The sequence below is a fragment of the Akebia trifoliata genome, unplaced genomic scaffold (genome assembly GCF_017979445.1).
Source record: "Akebia trifoliata isolate Shusen 1 unplaced genomic scaffold, ASM1797944v1 Contig01006, whole genome shotgun sequence".
NCBI lineage: Eukaryota > Viridiplantae > Streptophyta > Magnoliopsida > Ranunculales > Lardizabalaceae > Akebia > Akebia trifoliata.
This window is the reverse complement of record NW_028237412.1, coordinates 716,030-736,329: the sequence shown is the minus strand read 5'-3', so window position 1 is coordinate 736,329 and position 20,300 is coordinate 716,030. Positions and strand designations below refer to the sequence as shown.

The 20,300-nt window shown below is 33.4% G+C and overlaps 1 pseudogene across 1 annotated transcript; it reads left to right on the top strand.

The window, feature by feature from the left end:
* The first annotated feature begins 728 nt into the window (after positions 1-728).
* LOC147380769 (protein TONSOKU-like) lies at positions 729-18,926 on the top strand (annotated as a pseudogene). Its single transcript, XR_015175122.1, has 17 exons — positions 729-1,122; positions 3,305-3,417; positions 3,499-3,581; positions 3,685-3,771; positions 4,093-4,221; positions 5,453-5,687; positions 5,796-6,504; positions 6,617-6,660; positions 6,801-6,823; positions 6,930-7,029; positions 7,127-7,281; positions 7,935-8,054; positions 9,158-9,258; positions 9,332-9,437; positions 9,639-9,748; positions 18,404-18,440; positions 18,566-18,926. The product of XR_015175122.1 is annotated as a protein TONSOKU-like (transcript).
* The last annotated feature ends 1,374 nt before the right edge of the window (positions 18,927-20,300 follow it).

Here is a 20,300-nt window from a genome sequence, read left to right as displayed (position 1 = left end):
ATCACATATAATGCTATGTTGCTGCTCTAATTGCATAACATTGTTATAATATGTTAATGGTATGATTAATGAGGAATATCATTCTAGTATTTTTTTTTTCCCTTTTCACTTTTCTTAATTGTCAACTACTACAAGAAAATTGATTTTTAGTGACGAATTTTTTAGTCGCAATTTATATCTTATCACTAAAATGCAAATTTTAGTGGAAAAATTAATATCTTGTCACTAAAAATATTATAACATCAACATTTAGTGACAACTCAAAAATATGCGGTACTAATGTCATAGATGTAAATTTTGATGTCCTTAAAAGTGATCACATCAAGATATTTAGTGGCAACATATATTTCGTACCAATAAATATTTAGAATTTTAGTGACAAGATATTTTTTTTTGTCACTGATGGTCAGTCATTAACTACGATTATAGATTGCCACTAAAAACATACTTTTAGCCGTGATGTATATTTTACCACTAAATATTAATTTTTAGTAGCGAAAATAAAATGTTATCACTATAGGTATTATACTAATAATATTTAATGATAATTTAAATGTAATGACTAAAATGTATGGTCATATAAAAAGATTTAGTCACAAATTTTATTTTATTGTCATTAAAGGAGTAAGGTGTTACGATAACAATATTTTTTTTTCGTCACTAATATTTAATTTTCGTGACACGTTGGTGCAAAATAATACAGAATAAAACAATAAAATAGACTTGGGAATCCAATTTGTCAGCTACGAAGTAGCTCAAGAGTCTCTCTTCTTCATCTTGAAAAGGTGCAAAACAACACAGAATAAAACAATAAAATAGCGTTGGGAATCCAAATTGGCAGGGACGAAGTAGCTCAAGAGTCTCTCTTCTTCATCTTGAAACCCAAGTACGTCTCTTTTTCGGCTTCCATCTCATTGTATCTCAAAGGATTTTCTGCGGCGTTGATGGATTCAAGATGCAAATGTTCATCTTCTTCGTCGATCTTCACCCATCAACCGTTGCTTCTTCTTCTGATTCTTGTTTCTGACCCGTACGATCTCTGTTTCTCGACTCGATTGCTGCCTTGGTTTCGAGATCTCTGGCTTAGCGTTCTGAAATAGCAAATAATCGAAGATTAAGAAGGTATCGTGAACTTGATTTGTTTGGTTGCAAGTTTTGATTATTATTTTTTTGTGATGGAGTTGCATAATTTGATGGTTTTAGTCTAGAATCATATCGACATTCTCTTATTTGAAGGTATTTAGTTTCAGGGATAGCTTATCCCGGAATAGGTTTGTAAAATAATTTTTTATGGGATATCAGCTCTATTTTGATGGTAGTTTATTTTAGGCAGACTTATAACTGCAGCCACACACATTTGCTTTTATTTTCTTGTATGGAGTTGCAGACTTTGTTGTTGAAAGTTTGGTAAAATTTTCATAATTAAAGATTTTTTAATGGGAAACGTAATGTATTGAATAATTAATAAAACTAAAGAGAAATTTAGACTTCTCCAGCCATGGATGGTTAGTTGGGGTTAGATTCTCAGTAGAGGTTTACATGATCTATTCACAAAACAAGTAACAAACCCAAAAGGTTCTTGTCTTGTTGTTTCAAGTTTGCATTTGAGTAATGAGGTATAAAGTTCTCAAACAATGCTGGGGTTTGTATTGTGTCCTTAAATTAAAATGAGGAATAGTTGTTTTAGATCATCCTGTGATGTATATGTGGCATATGCCTGGTGCTTTAAGCTTTGTTCATTGGTTTCTTTATTTATAGTTCCCCCCAAGGCCAAATCTCTCTCTCTCTCTCTCTCTCTCTCTTTCTCTTCTACTGGTGGTTGGCATCGGATTATATTTGAATTAGAGGTAGGACATAAAATTAATATTTGTGGAGTTTTGGGGGATTCAAAGTAAGTAGAATTTATATTTGTGGAGTTCCGAGAGATTCTTTGCGTAGTAGGTAATTTTTTTTATTGGACGTGGATTGTAAATTTAGTACTGATTGTGTTCTCTTGGGCCTGTTCTGTTGGGTCTATATCCTATAGATAGTAGGATTTCAATTGAGGAAAATGTTGCCCATAGAATGAGAGGTAGGTGATTAAATTTTTTGAGTTTTGGATTGCTATGTGATGGTTCTACAAAAGTGGAATTGTACCTTATGGAGCTGAATGTTTGGATATGGGTCTATATCCTATACATATTAGGATTTCCTTTGAGGAAAATGTTGCCCATAGAATGAGAGGTAGGTGATTAAAATGCTTGAGTTTTCGATTGCTATGTGATGGTTTACAAAAGTGGAATTATACCTTTTGGAGCTGAATGTTTGGCTATGGAAAGAAAAAATTATTAAGTTAGAAGGGTGGGGAAACTACAAGTGAAAAACTAAAATGATGGGAAAAGGAGATGTAGATAGGTGAGGCGATGGGGGCGGGTAGAACTATTGAAGAAAATTGATCATATGGTGACAAATGATGATATCTTTTTGGAGAACTTTCAGGCTACACATTCATGACCAAAGCCAACCAAAACAACTCCTTGTGAAACATCTTTTAACAAGTTTGCAACCTCCTCACACACCAAAAAAAAGAAAGGTATCATCTTCAATAGATTACTTGGGAACGGAGGATTCAATGAGAGGTTGCACTGGCAACCAATGAAGGAAATGAAATTCTTCAGAAAGGAGTTGAAGTTCTTCAGAGGAGTCGAGCACGTGTTTACACGGAGGAAGATATTTTTGATGAGTTTGTAAGGTTAGGAGTTGATTCAAAATTAATTGATCATGCCTACTCTTTCCTCGTCAAAAAACCAGGAAGGATGAGGGCGTTTTTTGGTATCACATATGAGAGGCATGTGTGATACTTGATGATGATGCTGAATTGTGTTAGAGATTTTTGATTTGTTTGCTTATGTCATTGATATGATATATTAGATGTTTTTGGTGATGTAACTTTGTTTGCTTATGTCACTGAATTATAACATTGGAGATGTTACTTTGGGGATGCTTTTTTGGACATATAGACTACTTTTTGAAATAGTTGGAAGTCAACATATATGTTACGTTTTCTTTATTGGAAGCCATCATATAAGTTTTAAATTTTTTTTTTCACTTATGTTCGTATGATATTTGGTTGGAAGATGAATTATAAATGACTTTAGGTGTTTATATTTTATATCATTGTACAGGTAGAACTTTGTTTTCTTTGGACTATGAAGGGTATAATAGTCATTTGACTAAAAATAGTTTCTCTTCTCTTCTCTTATGACTGCTAACCAAACATAAGAAACTTAAATTATTTTGTTATTTCTCTTGTCAATCCAAATAGGGTGGAAAGAAACTAGGTACCTCTGATTCCTCTTGTCAAATCTCGTTCTCTTGAGTCCCCTCTCTTTGCGATTTCTCATCTAAGGCATTGGAGGAAGTCTTGATTTGTTTTAGGTATGAACTCTGCAATCTCTCTCTCTCTCTCTCTTAATCTACGATGACAGATTATTTCAATTTTTGTTGGTGATTGGTTAGGGTTCTATTTCTGGTCTGCAATCTTCCATAGAAGAAGACAAAGTAACTCCATTAACATTTTGATCTCTCAAGCTCGATTTCTGGTATGTGATCTTTCATTTCGATCTCTAATTTTGATCTTTCTTTGATATCAAAATCTGGAATCTTAATCTGTCAATCTTTACCATCTCATTGATTTTAATATAGTGGAACGGTATACTAGATTTTGGCAGAAGAGGAGACAGAAGTTGTGCTAAAATTCATCCATCTGATCTGAATTTATTCTTTAATGAGGTAAATTTTTCTTTTTGTATTGGTGATTTTCTATTTAGTTTGAAGGAAATAATGATTTTTATATTTATTTTGTTGGTTCAAGCAGCATCAGAGCTTATAAGACCTTGTTGGCACTGTTGACATTGCTCCTTCATTTAAAAGTTAATGTGTTTCTTTTATTATTATTATTATTAATTTTTTTTTATAGTTGAGCAATCAACAAATGTTTGTATCTTTGGTTTTGATAGAGCTCTGTTTCATTTTAGCCTAAGGAGGTATAGTGATATATGCTTCAGTGTCATGTAGATCTCTATTTTTATTACTAACCATAAATCTTCGTAGATGGTGGAACTATGGGAACTCTACAGTTGATTTAACTCTAGACTATGGTCATCCATCTTCAAAAAGCTGTTGGATTGCAAAACCGTGGTTAGGGGTATGCACTACTTAGTAATTCATCTGATTTCACAGGTAGTATGCTAAAATAACTTTTAAAATTTGATATTTTGGATATCTTTAGAAAACAATGCAAACTTTAGGCCTTGCTGGTATGACAACAAAGTCCGAATTAGGCATATTTGATCAAAATTCTTACTTTCTTCTAACATCTATGTATAAGATTGAAAGTGACCTCTTCAATCTTATCAAGCTTCTCCACCCATGTGATATAGTCACTGTTCTTCCTGCATGCATGTAGGGCAAAAAACAGAATAATTCTTTATTTCTAATTATTTGAAAGTAAAAAAATATAGATAAAGAAGATGCCAATTTACTAAGTTGTTAAAGCCTGTGAGTGTTGATACCATAACTTGGGTTCAAAACCAGCATCCACCCACTAATTACTAACCTCTAATCTGCTTGCTTTTAAAAAAAATTAGAAATGAAAAAGGATAAAGGATGCATGCATTCAATAGTTTATAGTCTAATAAAAGTGGATAAAGGATGCATGCATTCAATAGTTTGTAGTCTAATAAAAGTGAGATTACAAATTCATAATATGAGCGGTTTAGAAAGGAGGTTGAGTTTTATAACATAGGTGGTTCATCAATTTCCAGCGTTATAAGGAAAAAGTAGGTCTATTTATTTTCATGTTATCCACATTTAACCTTTATTTATTTAAAATAACATGTTATAATTATTTTTATGTGTAAACAGTTAGTTTTAATTGTTAAGTTCTTAGATACATGAGCTAGCATGTTACAGGACCTTATGGACATTCATCTCTTAGTGTGCTTGTGCTTGACACTTCGTCCCTATTTAAAGAATAATTTCTATGAAGTGTTACTCTCGACGTTGGCCATGTGTGTAACATTGATCCTATAAATGATAACTCATGGATGCCTTACAAACTTGAATAATGTATATATTTTGTATGATCATTGAGTACACATTACAAAACTGCCATGTTGGCCCATGGTTGTCTTACTGTTCACTTGAACAATAAGTTCTTTCTACCCTTAACTTAAGTAAACGATGATTTTAGGTGAAGGTGTTAAATAAATTCATCTATATTATGTCATTTTGTAACTACTTAGCTAAGTGACAAGAAATATAAGGAAATTTTTAAGAAAAAATAGAAGGCATAGATTATACTGGTCACTTTGTTACACTAGAATGAGCTTTATTTGTTTGTTTGTGTGACATTTATTTGTTGATGGTTCTCTCTCTCTCTCTTTCTTAATTTTTTTATTTCGATTTTCAGATATGTTTTTCGCATGTACCAACAACTCGAGTGAACTCATGCAACCTAGTAATGATATTGATGTCTACCTAGCCTCACTCGTTGATGATTTGAAATATCTATGGGAAAGTGGCATTGTTGCTTATGATGCATACCGAAGAGAATCATTTACGTTGAAAGCTGTATTGTTATGGACGATAAGTGATTTGTCAGCCTATGGAAACTTGTGCGGTTGCCAATTCCAGAGATAACCATTGTAAACAAGAAAACTCTTCTATTCAATTGCTTGAAATTCATAAACAATAGTGAAAATAATGTGATCCGGTACCTATTTATTTATCTCACGTGATTTACGTACTTTCAGGGCCAAGTGTTAGCCAAGGTTAACATTGGAGCTGTCTTTTATTCAGATGGTGGTTGGACTGGTGCACTGGAGGCATTTGAGGAGGTTTACAGGCAATTATCTTCTTTTGTGGAACTTACTTTGTTAAAGCAAACTTACCTTCTGTCCAGATTTCTGCACTTGACAATATGCATTTTTGCCCTATGATAAGGTTTGACAATATTGAAGGGGCTGGGAGGTTGCAGCACATAATTAGTGATTTGAAATGCTCAAGAAATACCAAACTTGAAGTGCAGAATCTGATGAGGGAGTGCTGCTCCGAAAACGAAAGCAAAAGCGAAAGTGAAATCGAAGTTGATGATGACTTACCAGATAATAGGTCTAATGCATACAATTCACCGAAGATAACTGAATCTGCTTCTACAAGATCAAGATTAAATAATTTTGAAGAAGTCAAGGATGGATGTATCTCTAATTTCACTTCTTCGGTCCATAAAAACTTTTTCCAAGCCAAAAACATCTGAACTTGAGAAACCTAGTGCATCTAAGCTAACTGAAGCATCCCCAACAGGTTTGAGCAAATAAATTGATAATCAGCATCGATTGACTGGTCGTAAACGTGTTCGTGTAGTCCTTTCTGATGATGAAAGTGATGGGCATGAAGAATCTGATTTGTCCATAGGAAGGATTCATAAATACCAACCAGAGAATGTCACTACTTTCTCTGAATGTGAGTTCTAATGCTCAAGTGATTTTGGGTTTATATTTCCATAATTAAATAATTCTATTATTTTTGAAATTAATATCTCCCCCCCCCCCCCCCCCCCTACTGATTCTTACAGTTAGGTTGAGTGACGGGCCAAATAGTTTTGCGAATGAATTTCAGGTAGCTTATATCACCACATTGTTAATCAAAGTTATTGAATGTTGCCATTTTTTTTTCTCTTTCTTCGTAAATGGATTACCTGCTTAATTCTTTAGGACCTTGGTTTGCTAGGATGTCTCACTTTCGTTGCCCTGTGCCAGCACACCCATAAATCTTGAAGAAGGTAATTGCTCCTACAAATCAGGGAGCCCTAAAATAGCTGCTGAGAATGGTACATATTTCAGATCTTTAAGTGCTGGGGAAGTTGCTAATGCTTCAATTTTTGCCGGTAGTGGATCTAAAACCGATGGTGATCATGCACCTGATAATCTTCTGCAAAACCAAAATGGTGCTGGTTTCAATCTGCATAATTCTGATGATAAATATGGTGTAAGTTTTACTCGTTTCAATAGCTTGCAAATTGTCCTATAATATTTTCATGTATTTATTAGATTTCTCTAACTCTGCTCTTTGGTACTGATTGCAGCATCATCTCGCATGGATTCAAAATTGATGATAACATAATACATATAGATGCATGCTCTTGCATGGTTGGTGATATGCTAAACATTGAGTGTATGAAGGTTGAAGTGGCATGCTTATACTTGTTATAGCTCTCTGAAGAGAAGAGGTCAAAAAGAGGTTGTCACCTATCTTTAGATTTCTAAGCTTTTTCACCAATGGAGTTTTGTAAAGTCACTGGAAATTGGTTAGAAAATAAATTTTTTTCTTTTAAAATGGGCTAGGTACATTTGAAACAAGCGCGGTCATGGATGTATTAGACCTAGAGACAATAGATTGAAGAAAATCTAGGGAAATGGTGAGAATAAGAGAGTATGAGGAGTGACTAAAGATGGATCTGGTGAGCTAAGGACAAAGAATAGTGTGATCATCACTAGGTTGCTTTTTTGGAAGCAACTTCAACACTTTTAAGTTTTAACTGGAACTATGGAAGATCTAAAGTTGACATGATGGTACCATTATTCATCAGCATCACAAAGAATATTGTGAATTGGCAAATGGAAGGGTGGGGTAGTGATGATGGATTGAGAACCGATCTATGAAGTCCTCCTTCCACAATCCAAGTAACCTAAAAATATGAGCAGAATTCAAATGTTTTTACGTTTTAGTTTCCACTAGTCATTTTCACCATTTTTGCAACTGGGTATTGGTTTCAAATTAACTTGATTTTTGTACATATCTGATCATCAGCTTTAATGTGCTATTCTCATTCTTACCAATTATTCGTGAAAATACATTTTTATTCTACTAATAAGCAGGACATGCCTTATCAGGTTTGTTGCCAATCATTCGACATCTGAATTGTGGTCATAAAGCTCTAGAATCCTTGGAAGTAGTCGAAACTTTAAAGGATAATATATGGGAAAAGGGATGGATTGAAGTATCTATTGATGGTATGATCTAATTCGGTGACTAATTTCAGCTTACATTATATTGATGTGTTAGCAAGCCTTTAATTTCTCAAGTACTTCTTTATGAAGAGTACTTGTTTATAGACAGCATACTTTAATGTTTTGGGACACAATTAATGTTATCATATACCAGATGCAAAATTGTTGAAGTTTGTGTGTGTTCACCACTGACCGGTATAAAATTCGGCTTCATCCCAGTAATTGCTTTCCTGCCAAAAAAAAAACAAAGACACCCCATTTTCTGAAAATTTGCTCATGCATGTCTATTGCTTTCACCTGCAGAATGCATGATCATGGACATAGTTTCTCAATGAGTCGTGTCTGAAGAGATTCAATGGAACTCCTATGACTCATTTTGGAGGTTTACTAAGGATACATCTGACGATTAGCTTGAGTGCCCTATGGGTGCTATGTGAAGCTAGGTCTACGATAGATGCTGGCACATATATCAATTTATCATATATCTTTCTTTAAACTGCTACTTGTATGGTATTCTTACGATTCACACACACAAAATTCTATAATCTCTAGTCCTGTAAACTAAGTTGTTTCAAAAGTATATTCTCAAGATATAAAATTAACTGTACAGACCAGTTGATCTATATCAGATATATGAGGTCATTGTGTCTTAAACTTTTATTCATTATATGCATCGATGTAGGTGACTTTTGTCAATTTTACGTTAATGTTATTTTATTTTTCATCAAATTTTCCTTTCGCATGTAATATGCATGTCCTCCTTTGTTACATGCCTATCTGAATTTCTTCCTGATGTTGAGTAATTATTTTATTTTTTGGATGCCATTTGTGTGCTTCCCAATTCCATGGGAAGGGAATTTGACTTATACTATCATTACCTGGTAAAGTACCCGAATCCTTAAATGCTTTACAATTCCTTTGTGCCATCTAAAGTCTCTGTTGGACTGAGCCATGCAATAGTGTTGCGGTACCCTTTCCCATTGTTACATTGTAGAATCATATTGGATAATGTTATTAATCCGGCTGTCTTTAACGACTATAACTACTAAATCTTTCATAGTTGAAATACTAAACATTTGCTGATTATTTTATTTATTTATCTACAGGATGGGTTCAAAAGTGTTTGATGAAGTCTTATATTGATTCTTGCAAGAAGTTGTTAGAGCCACCCAATATGAAGTTGCTTAAGAGATTATACGACTTGGAGGTTATTATCAACTTGTTGTCTTACTTTCTAATTCAAACGTTATCATGTGGTTTTATGCTGTTCTGTTTATTAGGTTTCGTCTGAATGTGAATTGCAAGATAGATCAATAATTCCATTAGTAAAGGCATTGCATGAGCACAAGACAATTGCGATGCTGGACCTTTCTCATAGTATGTAAGGTAAATATCCCTTTTTGTGCAATCTTTGATCTGATTCTGATACATCGCTTGAATACTCTACTACATATACACATTAGCCATTTTTTCGCTTTTTTTTAATGCTATAGTGTCCTTTATTCCTGTTTCATTTCCCTTGAATTCTCTATTGTCCTGTAAAGTTTAAGTTTGCAGTAAATTGTAAATTGATTTTCCATCTTTTAGGAAACGAAACAATGGAGATGCTTCAACAAATACTTGTCTTCAAGTCAAAATATGGTGGCTTGACATTGGACTTGCATTGCAATCGATTTGGTCCAATTGCTTTATTCCAGGTTCTAAACATGTTCTTTAAAATATTCTATTTCAATGTTAAAGGTTTTTTTATTGCATCTTTTAAATCCTTTTTTCATTATGAAATCTGTTTAGAGTCCCAAAATTTTGGCATGTAAAATACATTGAGTTATGGTGAGAGAATTATATAAATTGCAACGAAGACACATTGGATTATCAATGGTAAAATAAGAATCTAGTCAGATTTACGTCTTTGTGGAGAGACTAAGATTTTTTGCATTTATATGATACTAATACCAAATTATTATTGATTTTCATTTACTATTATAAAGAAAACTTTTTAGATTGCGTTATAATTGGATTCATGTCATATCTTAGTAGTTTGTGAATGCCCTCTACTATTTGCTTGATTGGAATGCTTAATATCTCCGGAAATTGTCTAACCAATGCATGTGGATCTTATCTTCCAACTATATTGAGAAATTGCAAAAATACGTTTTTTGTACTTTTTATTTACTTTAATATTTATTCATTAGTTAATATTGAACAAACAATCGTTTGTAGTATCAGAATAAATAGTGCATAATACGTTTATTATCTTTTACTATTCATTAGAATATTAGTTTTCCATTGCAGATATATTCATGTCATGTTTCATGTATTCAAATATATTTGTTCTGCAGTCCTTTATAGTTTGAACATAGAACGATATTCTATAATATCTAGAACAATACAATAGATTGTTGATGTAATGGATTTTAGATCTGTACTTGCATAATTTTGCTTAGGATTCTTCAGTCCTTCATCAATGATTGGAGCATGTTGGTTGAAAATTAGTTATTTACGTTTAATTGGTTTTCTCATCTCATATTTTTCAAATAGGACATAACAACCCTATCTCTAAAAGTGTTGTGGTTATTTTATTGGTTAACTTTGCTACTTTAAAAAGATAGTCTTTTTTTCTATCTAATTCTTTTTCTTTCCTTAAAATATGTTTTTGACTTTGACTAAAATGGCTTAATTTATATTTATTATGAATGTTGTTATAGGTTTTATGAATTAAATTTAAATGATACAAAACTAAACAAACCCGCAGTTGATAGCATTTGTCAACTTGTTAAATTGCTTGTTTGTTAGGATTAATGTTGGGTGGTTTGCACTAATATCAGTGCTGTTAGTGAATTTTTCGTGTTTATAAATCTTTTTCTTTCTGGATAGATTTTACTTTGAAAGTACAATTAGAGAATGCTTTCTTTCAATTTGATCAGATATAATATTATAGTAGGACGAATCACTAGAGTTAATTAAAGTGTTGTCCAGTGAACTTCAAAAGTTTGTGAAATTTGATCTATCATATCGTGGATTGACATCTCACTATTTTGTGAGACTATGTGCTGATATTACTTCGATTAATAGTATTCTTAAGTTGAAATTTTGTGAAAATTCCATTGGACAAGATGTATGATTTTTCTATCATGAAGATGGAATGATTACATTGACTTTCTATCTTATTGAAATTTGATTGATTACACACTGATACAGTTATTACATTTTTATTAAAAGAAGCTGCAGAGAATGAAGAAGATGGTGAAGTCATCAAAGAGGGATAATTATTGTTAGATACCTCAAATCAGTGTGGAATTGAAGAAGCTTGGGATAACAAATCTTAGCTCATAAGGGGTCAGTTTAGATTTGAAAGCCTTGGTTCCTAAGGGGAGCCAAGCTCGACCATATTGGGTTGGTTTATACTTGAAAGCTTTGGCTCATAAAGGGAGTCAGGTCCAACTGTATGGGGTCGACTCACATCAAAAGCCTTGGCTCACAAAGGGAGCCAAACACGATTGTATGAGATCGGTTTACAACAAAAGCATTGTCTCGTAAGGGGAGCCAAGCTTGACCGTTGAGGTTGGTTTACTTCGAAAAGTCTTGGTTCATAAAAAGAGCCAAGACTGACTGTTGGGGGTATATAACAAAATGCCTTGGCTAAAAAAGGAGAGCCAAATTCGACAATTGGGGGTTGGTATATAATGAAAAGCCCTTGCTTGTAAAGAGGAGTCAAACTTGATCGATTTGGGGTCGATTTACTTCGAAAAGCCTTGGCTCATAAGGGGAGCGAAGCCTGATTGTTAAGGATCAATTTAATTGTTTATCCAAGTTTTGTTTATAAGGGGAATCATACCCCCTCGTTGGGGGTTGGTTCATTCTTTTTTGCTTTTAATACTTGATTTGTGGGAGAATCAAACCTGATCGTTGGGGTTTTGTACATTTATTCACACAAAAGCCTTAGTTCTTTAGGTAACCAAACTCAATTGATGAGGGTCGATTCTTTTCAAAATTTAAGTGTTGGTTCATTGGTTGGAACCAAATCCAACCATTGGGGTCAGTTCGTTTATTTTTATTTGGGACTTTGTTCATAAAGGAACCAAGCGCAAGTATTGGAGATTGGTTCATTTATGTTGTTCAAGACTTAGTTCGTAAGGGAACTAAGTCTGACCTTTGGGGGTCAGATCTATTGGATTAAGAGCTTTGGTTTATTGAGAAATCAAGGTCGACTGCTAGGGGTCCATAAGAGAATATTTTTATTACTATAAAAAGGGAAATGACAAAAAGGGGGAGATGAACAAAGGTATTTATAGGGAAAAATGCTTTGGGCTATGTAACGAGATCAATGGTTACAATTACATTTAAAATCGAGGCAATCATAGTCGCCACACTTTCAAAGGTAAAATGGTTGGATGACGCATGTCATGAACATTACTAAACGAACCTCGAAATGAGAATTTAAAGTAGTACGTGATCTAGTAGTGACAGGCCATGTGTTACATGGTACACTGTTCATTTCTTCTTTGGTGTTTAGACTAAAAGTCCAAACCCGCGAAGGGGGTATTGTAGAGGATATTTTTTGTTGGGTATCAAGGGGCGACACATGGCACATAGGGATTAGGGTTAGGCATGAAGATTCAAGGTAAGCTCGGTGGTTTGGTCATAAATCAATCATGGGCTTAGGTCTCGGTTGGTTGGGGGGAATATCGAGACAAGATTACATGACAGAATGACTTAATCAATCCAAATCCCAACAAAATTAGGGATTAGGCGTGGCTAAACATAGTTAGAATCTTTATTGAAGGAAAATTCCTATTTAGCCCCTTAGCTTGATCGATTTCTCAAATTATTCATGATTCGATCAAGTAGCTTAATTTAGTTAAATCCCAAAATAATATAGTTGACTCGATCAAATCGGTCTCGGATTGAACTCTCAAGTTCTAAGTGGGGTTCCAAATTGGATATCGAATCGGGTAAGTTAGGATTGGATCGAACTGCCATTTCCTTATCTAACTCATTGAGTCGGGCTTATTTGATTACTAAAGACTTAGTGGTGTGCACCATATAAAGAATGATGTACTAGCCTAACACACTAACTCATTTTTTATGGTTAGTTTCCTGGTGTCTTTTGCAAAGGTGATTGGGGTCAATTGATGTAGGATGGTGAGCGAAGAAAAGAAAATTTGGGGAATTTAGGAAAATTGGTTTAGAATTGGGTTAAATATTTGGGCTAGGATAGGGTAAACCCTAAAGTAACATAATTATGACGAGATACATGAATAGGGTTAAAGGTTAAGGTTTATATGATAATGATTAAAGGTTAAGAGAATGGAGGTTGTGGTTTGTAGGTTTCAAGAATCAAGAAATAGATTTTGAGAACCAAGAAACTTAAATAAAATCAAGAAAAAAAAAAAATAAAAGAATAGAAAAAAAAAAAAGAGAAAGGGATAGAATGATAGAATCTTAGAATTACACCAAGGGTTTCTTGGAATCACACCAAATGGTGGAGAATTCACTTCACTCCATGAAATAAACTCATTCTTTATTCACCAAAATCTGTTCATTGTTCATTATTAAAAAAACTCTAATACAACCTATATAAAGAAAATAAATCAAGAATTTTAGTCAAACTAAAATACCAAATAAGTAACCTTCTTTTCGTAATTTTCTCTCATAATATTCAAATCCTAATAAACTAAATATTGTACTAAGACCATGGGTTAATAAAACATCAAAATAAGCCTAAAAAATATGAAAATAAAATCCTAAAACAAAAATCTACTCTTCAGATTTGGTGTTCCCATCAATTCCCCTGGTTGGAAAGATTTCACCACTGGTGAAATAAAATTATAGTAATTATCATCATCGATTGCATTCCACATTATCAATATAACCAATTGTGTACAATTTCAGATTTACCTTTCCTTAAACAAAAAGTACTTCCATACATCAAGAATGTTTTATATGAAATACAACCAAGTTTACTTTTCAACTTACCCTTTTGTTATGTTTTTATATTAGAAAGAGGTTTTAATATACATCAAAACTCGATGTGACGAGAGTTATTCAATCTCCTTTTGTTGTTCCTTATATGCATCTTGTATGATAATTTTGCTCGAAAAGGTAAAGTTATTTGACTCGATCGAGTCAAGTCACTCAACAAATACTAAGTTTAGGGTTTAAGAAAATAGAGCACCTTGTTGCGTATTGTGCGAGGAATAGATCATCAAGATTGCACAGAAATCTCCTCATTACCATCTTTCAAATCTTTTTTTGTACCTCCATGGATGAGCATCCATGAAATTATCCCCCACGAAATACCTCATTTTTTCTGCAAGTACCTCCTTCGACACTATTGAATCTATCATCACCTCATCATTACTTCCATGGATGAACCCCATGAAATACTCTCCTTTAGGACCTCCATTAATAATCGACATAGGAGTTTGGTATGTTTGGTCAAGGCAATATTTCCCTGGCATTAACCCTACTCAAGTGAAGGATGCCCTTGGCAAACGTCATTAATGAGGGATCATCCTTGCTTTATCGAGAGAACTCTGGTTCTTTCAAAGCCCTCAACTCTACATAATACTTGGTTTTGTTTTACCTGATTTACCTTTGATGAGGTTATCTTACCAAGGTTGCCATCGATTGCAGCACTATTGTGCTTGTATTTGCACTATTCCCATATAAACCGTAATTACTACTCTTGTTCTTTGACCTCAAAGATTTGCGATTGCAAGAGCACTAAAATATACTAAAGGCTACTAAATCAACATGACTCACCCTGAATAGCTTTGTCGTGCCAACATCCATAATTAATATCATCAATATAAATATGCAAAATACAGATTTGCGAAACTTGAACCATTGAAAAATCCAGTTGGAAAATTACGCTCTGTTCTTTAACGAAGTCAGATCAAGAATCCTAAACCCGCAATTGATCTTGGGAGTTTTTTGTTTCTACCCTTTGGTTGTTTCTCCTTATAAAATTCCCACAGATGACTTGTGTTAATGTCTCGTGATCTCTACTCCACGTGCCCCTAGGTGTGCCTGCAACACCACCTCTCCGACGCCCAAGTAAGAACTTTAGTATAAAAAATAGTGTAAGGTTTAAGGAGGGAGAATCTCATCTCTTAGTGCCTCTGTCCATGTATTTATAGATGTGAAATCCTAAGATCCTTTTTAATCATTTTTTCAATTTTGCCCTTATCTATTTTAGTATGTGGATATCGATTAGGAATGTCTTAATCGATATCATTTCCTTGTTCAACTCTTCCCTTTCAGGATTTTCTTTTAATAAAGATTCAAATTACGTTTAATCATGTCTAATCCTCAATTTTGTTGGGATTTTGATTGATTAAGCAATTCTGCCACGTAATCTTGTGCCGATATTCCCTCAATCAATTGAGAGTTGAGTACATGATTGGTTTGTGTTGCGATCGAGTTACCGAGCTTACCCTCGGATCTCCATACCTAACTCAAATCTATGTGTGCCACGTGTCGCCCTTTGATACCCAACAAAAAATATCCTCCACCATGTATATATAGTGAGAGAGATAGAAGAGTTTATTTCTTTACCGTAGCAAAGATATGGTTCAATTCCTCATGTTTGTTATCCCAAGTTTATTCAATTCCTCCTTTAGCAATTTGAGGTATTTAACATAAACAATTATCCTTCTCTAGTGCTTTTATCATTTTCTTCATTCTCTGCAATTTCCTTTAATAGAAGTGTAACAACTGCAACAATGTGTGATTAGTCAAAAATCAACATGAGAGAAAGCCAATATAACCATTCCATCTTCATGAAAGAAATCAAATCTCTTGTCTAATGGAATTTCCATAAAGGTTCAGCTCAAGAATACTACCAATTGAAGTGATATCAGCACATAGTCTCACGAAATAATGAGATGTCAGTCTACAATAGGATAGATCAAGTTTTATAAGCTCTTGAGGTCCACTGGACAACACTTTAGTTTACTCTAGTGCTCCATCTTACTATAACATTATATTTGATTAAATTGAAAGAAAGTATTCTTTAATCGTGCTTCTAAAGTAAAATCTATCTAAAAAGGAAAAGATACATAAACACGAAGAATTCACTCACAACATTGATATTAGTACCACCCAGCATTAACCTTGACAAACATGTTATTTCGGCAAGTTGATAACGGCTCTCAACTATGGGCTTGCTAAGCTTTATACCATTTAAATTTAATTCTTAAAATCTATAACAATATTCATAGTAAATATAAATTAGGCAATTGCAGTTAAAGCCATAAGCATATTTTAAGGAAAGAAGAAAAAAATTAGATAGAAAAAAAAATTACCGTTTTAAAGTTGCAAGTTTAGCTAATAAATTAACCATAACACTTCCAGAGATAGGGTTGTTATATCCTGTTTAAAATATGTGAAATGAAGAAACCAATTAAACGCAAATAACTAATTTTCGACCAACCTACTCAAGTCTGTGATGAAAGATTGATGAATATCTAAGCAAAGTTGTGCAAATACAGATCCAAAATCCATTGCATTAGCAATCTTTGGTATTGTTGTAGATATTATAAAACATCGTTCTACGTTCAAGTTATAAAGGATTGCAGAAAAATATATTTTAGTACATAAAATATGAATATATCTACAATGATGAACTAATATTCAAACGAATGACAAAAGATAATAAAGGTATTATTTACTCTTTATTCTGATATTACAAACCACTGTTTGTTTGATATTAACTAATGAATAAATATTAAAGTAAATATGAAGCATAAAAAGCATACCTTTGCAATTTTCGAATATATTTAAAAGATAAGATTCACTGCATTGGTTAGACAATTTCCTGAGATATTAAGCACTCCAATCGAGCAAATAGTAGAGGGTATTCACAAACCTGCTAAGATATTGCATGAATCCAATTATGATGCAATCTAAAAAGTTCTCCTCGTAGTAATAAATAAAAATCAATAATAATTTGGTATTAGTATCATATAATGTAGAAGATCTTGATCTCTCCACAAAGATGTGAATCTGATGATATTCTTATTTTACCATTAATAATCCAATGTGTCTTCGTTGCAATTTATATATGATTCTCCAACCATATCTCAGTGTATTTTACATGCCAAAATTTTGGGATTTTAAACAGATATCATAATGCAAAAAAGATGTAAAAGATGCAAAAAAAAAAAAAAAAAATGGCTAACGTGTATATATACTAGTATTCAAGTGCTTGATCGGAATCAGATCAAAGATTGGACAAAAATGGATATTTACCTAACATACAATGAGAAAGGTCCAACATGGCAATTGTCTTTAAAAGAGCATCATATAACCACACGACGACCTTTGAATTAGAAGGTAAGACAAGAAGTTGATACTAACCTCCAAGTAGTATAATCTCTTAAGCAACTTCATATTGGGTGCCTTTGACAACTTCTTGCAAGAATCAATATAAAGACTTCATCAAGCGCTTTTGAACCCATCATGTAGATAAATAAATAAAATAATCAGCAAATGTTTTGTATTTCAACTATGAAAGATTTAGTAGTTATAGTTGTTAAAGACGACTGGATTAACAACATTATCCAATATGATTCTACGATGTAACAATGGGAAAGGGTATTGTAACACCATGGCATAGCTCAGTCCAATTGAGACTTTAGATGGCGCAAAGGAATTGTAAAGCACTCAAGGATTCGGGTACTTTACCAGGTTATGATAGAGTATAGGTCCAATTCCCTTCTCATGGAATTAGGAAGCACACAAATGCATCCAAACAATAAAATAATTTCTTGACATCAGAAAAGAAATTCAGATAGGCATGTAATAAAGTAGGATATGCATATTACATACGAAAGGAAAATTTGATGAAAAATAAAATAACATTAATGTAAAATTGACAAAGTCACCTACATCGACACATATAATGAAAAAAAGTTTAAGACACAATGACCTTATATATCTTATAAATAGATCAAATGGTGTATACAGTTAATTTTATATGTTAAGAATATACTTTTGGAACAACTTAGATCATAGTACTAGAGAATAGAGTATAGAATTTTTTGTGGGAATAGTACAAATACCATACAAGTAGCAGTTTAAAGAAAGATATATGATAAACTGATATGTGCCAGCATCTGTCATGGGCCTAGCTTTACATAGCACCCATAGGGCACTCAAGCTAATCTTCCGATGTATATCGTAAGTAAACCTCCAAAATGAGTCATAGGAGTTCCCTTGAATCTCTTAAGACACGACTCATTGAGAGACCATGTCCATGTCACGCGTTCTGCAGGTGAAAGCAATAGAGATGCATGAGCAAATTTTCATAAAATGGGGTGCGTTTTTTTGTGTGTGTGTGTGTGCAGGAAAGCAATTACTGTGATGAAGCTGGATTTAATATCGGTTAGTGGTGAACACTCACAAACTTCAATTATAGGACAATTTGCAAGCTATTGAAACTAGTAAAACTTAACATATTCATCCTCAGAATTACACCGATTGAAACTCACCCCATTTTGGTTTTGCAGAAGATTATCAGATACATGATCACCATCGATTTTAGATCCGCTACCAGCAAAAATTGAAGCATTAGCAACTTCCCCGGCACTTAAAGATCTGAAATATGTACCGTTCTCAGCAGCTATTTTAGGGCTCCCTGATTTGTAGGAGCAATTACTTTCTTCAAGATTTATGGTTGTGCTGGCATGGGGCAACGAAAGTGAGACATCCTAACAAACCAAGGTCCCAAAGAATTTAGCAGGTAATCCGTTTACGAAGAAAGAGAAAAAAATGGCAACATTCAATAACTTTGATTAATTTAAAAAATAATAGAATTTTTTGTACTTTAAAATAATTAGTATATAAAGAATTATTCTGTTTTTTTCGCCATACATGCATGCAGGAAGAACAATAACTATATCACATGGGTGCACCCTAGTTGCATTGTGGAGAAGCTTGATATAATTGAAGTGGTAACTTTCAATCTTATACATAGATATTAGGAGAAAGTAAGAATTTTGATCAAAATATGCCTAATTCAGACTTTGTCGTCATACCAGTAAGGCCTAAAGTTTGCATTCTTTTCTAAAGATATTCTAAACATAAAATTTTAAAAGTTATTTTAATGTACTACCTGTGAAATCATATGAATTACAAAGTAGTGTATGCCCTTAACCGCCAAATCAACTGTATAGTTTCTATAATTCCACTATCCACGAAGATGCATGGTTAGTAAAAATAAATAGAGATCTACATGGAACTGAAGCATATATCCATACCTACTTATGCTAAAATGAAACAAAGCTTAATCAAAACCAAAGATACAAACCATTTGTTGATTGCTCAACTATATAAAAAATAACAGTGGCCTTTAAATTGAGGAGCAATGTTAACAGTGGCAGCATGGTCTTATAAGCTCTGATGCTGCCTGAAACAAAAAACAAAAAACAAAAAAAAAATTAAATCATTATTTCCTTTCAACTAAACAAAAAATCACTAATACACTAGGAAATTTTTACCTCATTAAAGAATAAATCCAGGCTAGATGGATGGATTTTAGCACAACTTCTGTCTCCTTTCCAGCTAAAATTAAGTATACCTTTCCACTAAATTAAAATAAATGAGATGGTAAAGATTGATAGATTTTGAGATCAAAGAAAGATCAAAATTAGAGATCTAAATGAAAGACCGCATGCTAGAAATCGAGCTAGAGAGATCGAAATGTTAATGGAGCTTCTTTCGTCTTTGTCTAGTGGAAAATTGTATACCAGTAATAGAACCCTAACCAATCATCAACAAAAATCAAAATAATCTCAGTTGTCTTAGATTAAGAGAGAGAGAGAGAGAGATTGCAGAGTTCATACCTAAAACAAATTGAGACTTCCTCCAATGCCTCAAATAAGAAATTGCAAAGAGAGGGAGCTCAAGAGAGAGATTTCAGAGAGGGAGAGTTTCGTTCGTCTTCGTTTGAGAAATCGAGAAGGTCGAGGGAGAATGAGAGATAGAAAGAGTGAAAGAGAGATAAGAGAAGTGAGATGTAAGTTAGGGTTATGTGTTGTTTGTCTAAGAGAGAAGGAGAAGAAGTAATAGTAGTTTCGTTCGTGAGGGAGGCAATTGTAAATAACTAAACACTGTTGGGAGGGATTTGTAAATATCAAACAATATTGGGGTTCTGTAAAAATCGAATGAAATACATAGTTGCTATTGGCACTCCAATACTTATTACTCCGAACATTAGACAACGGTTTTGTCCAAACCGATGTA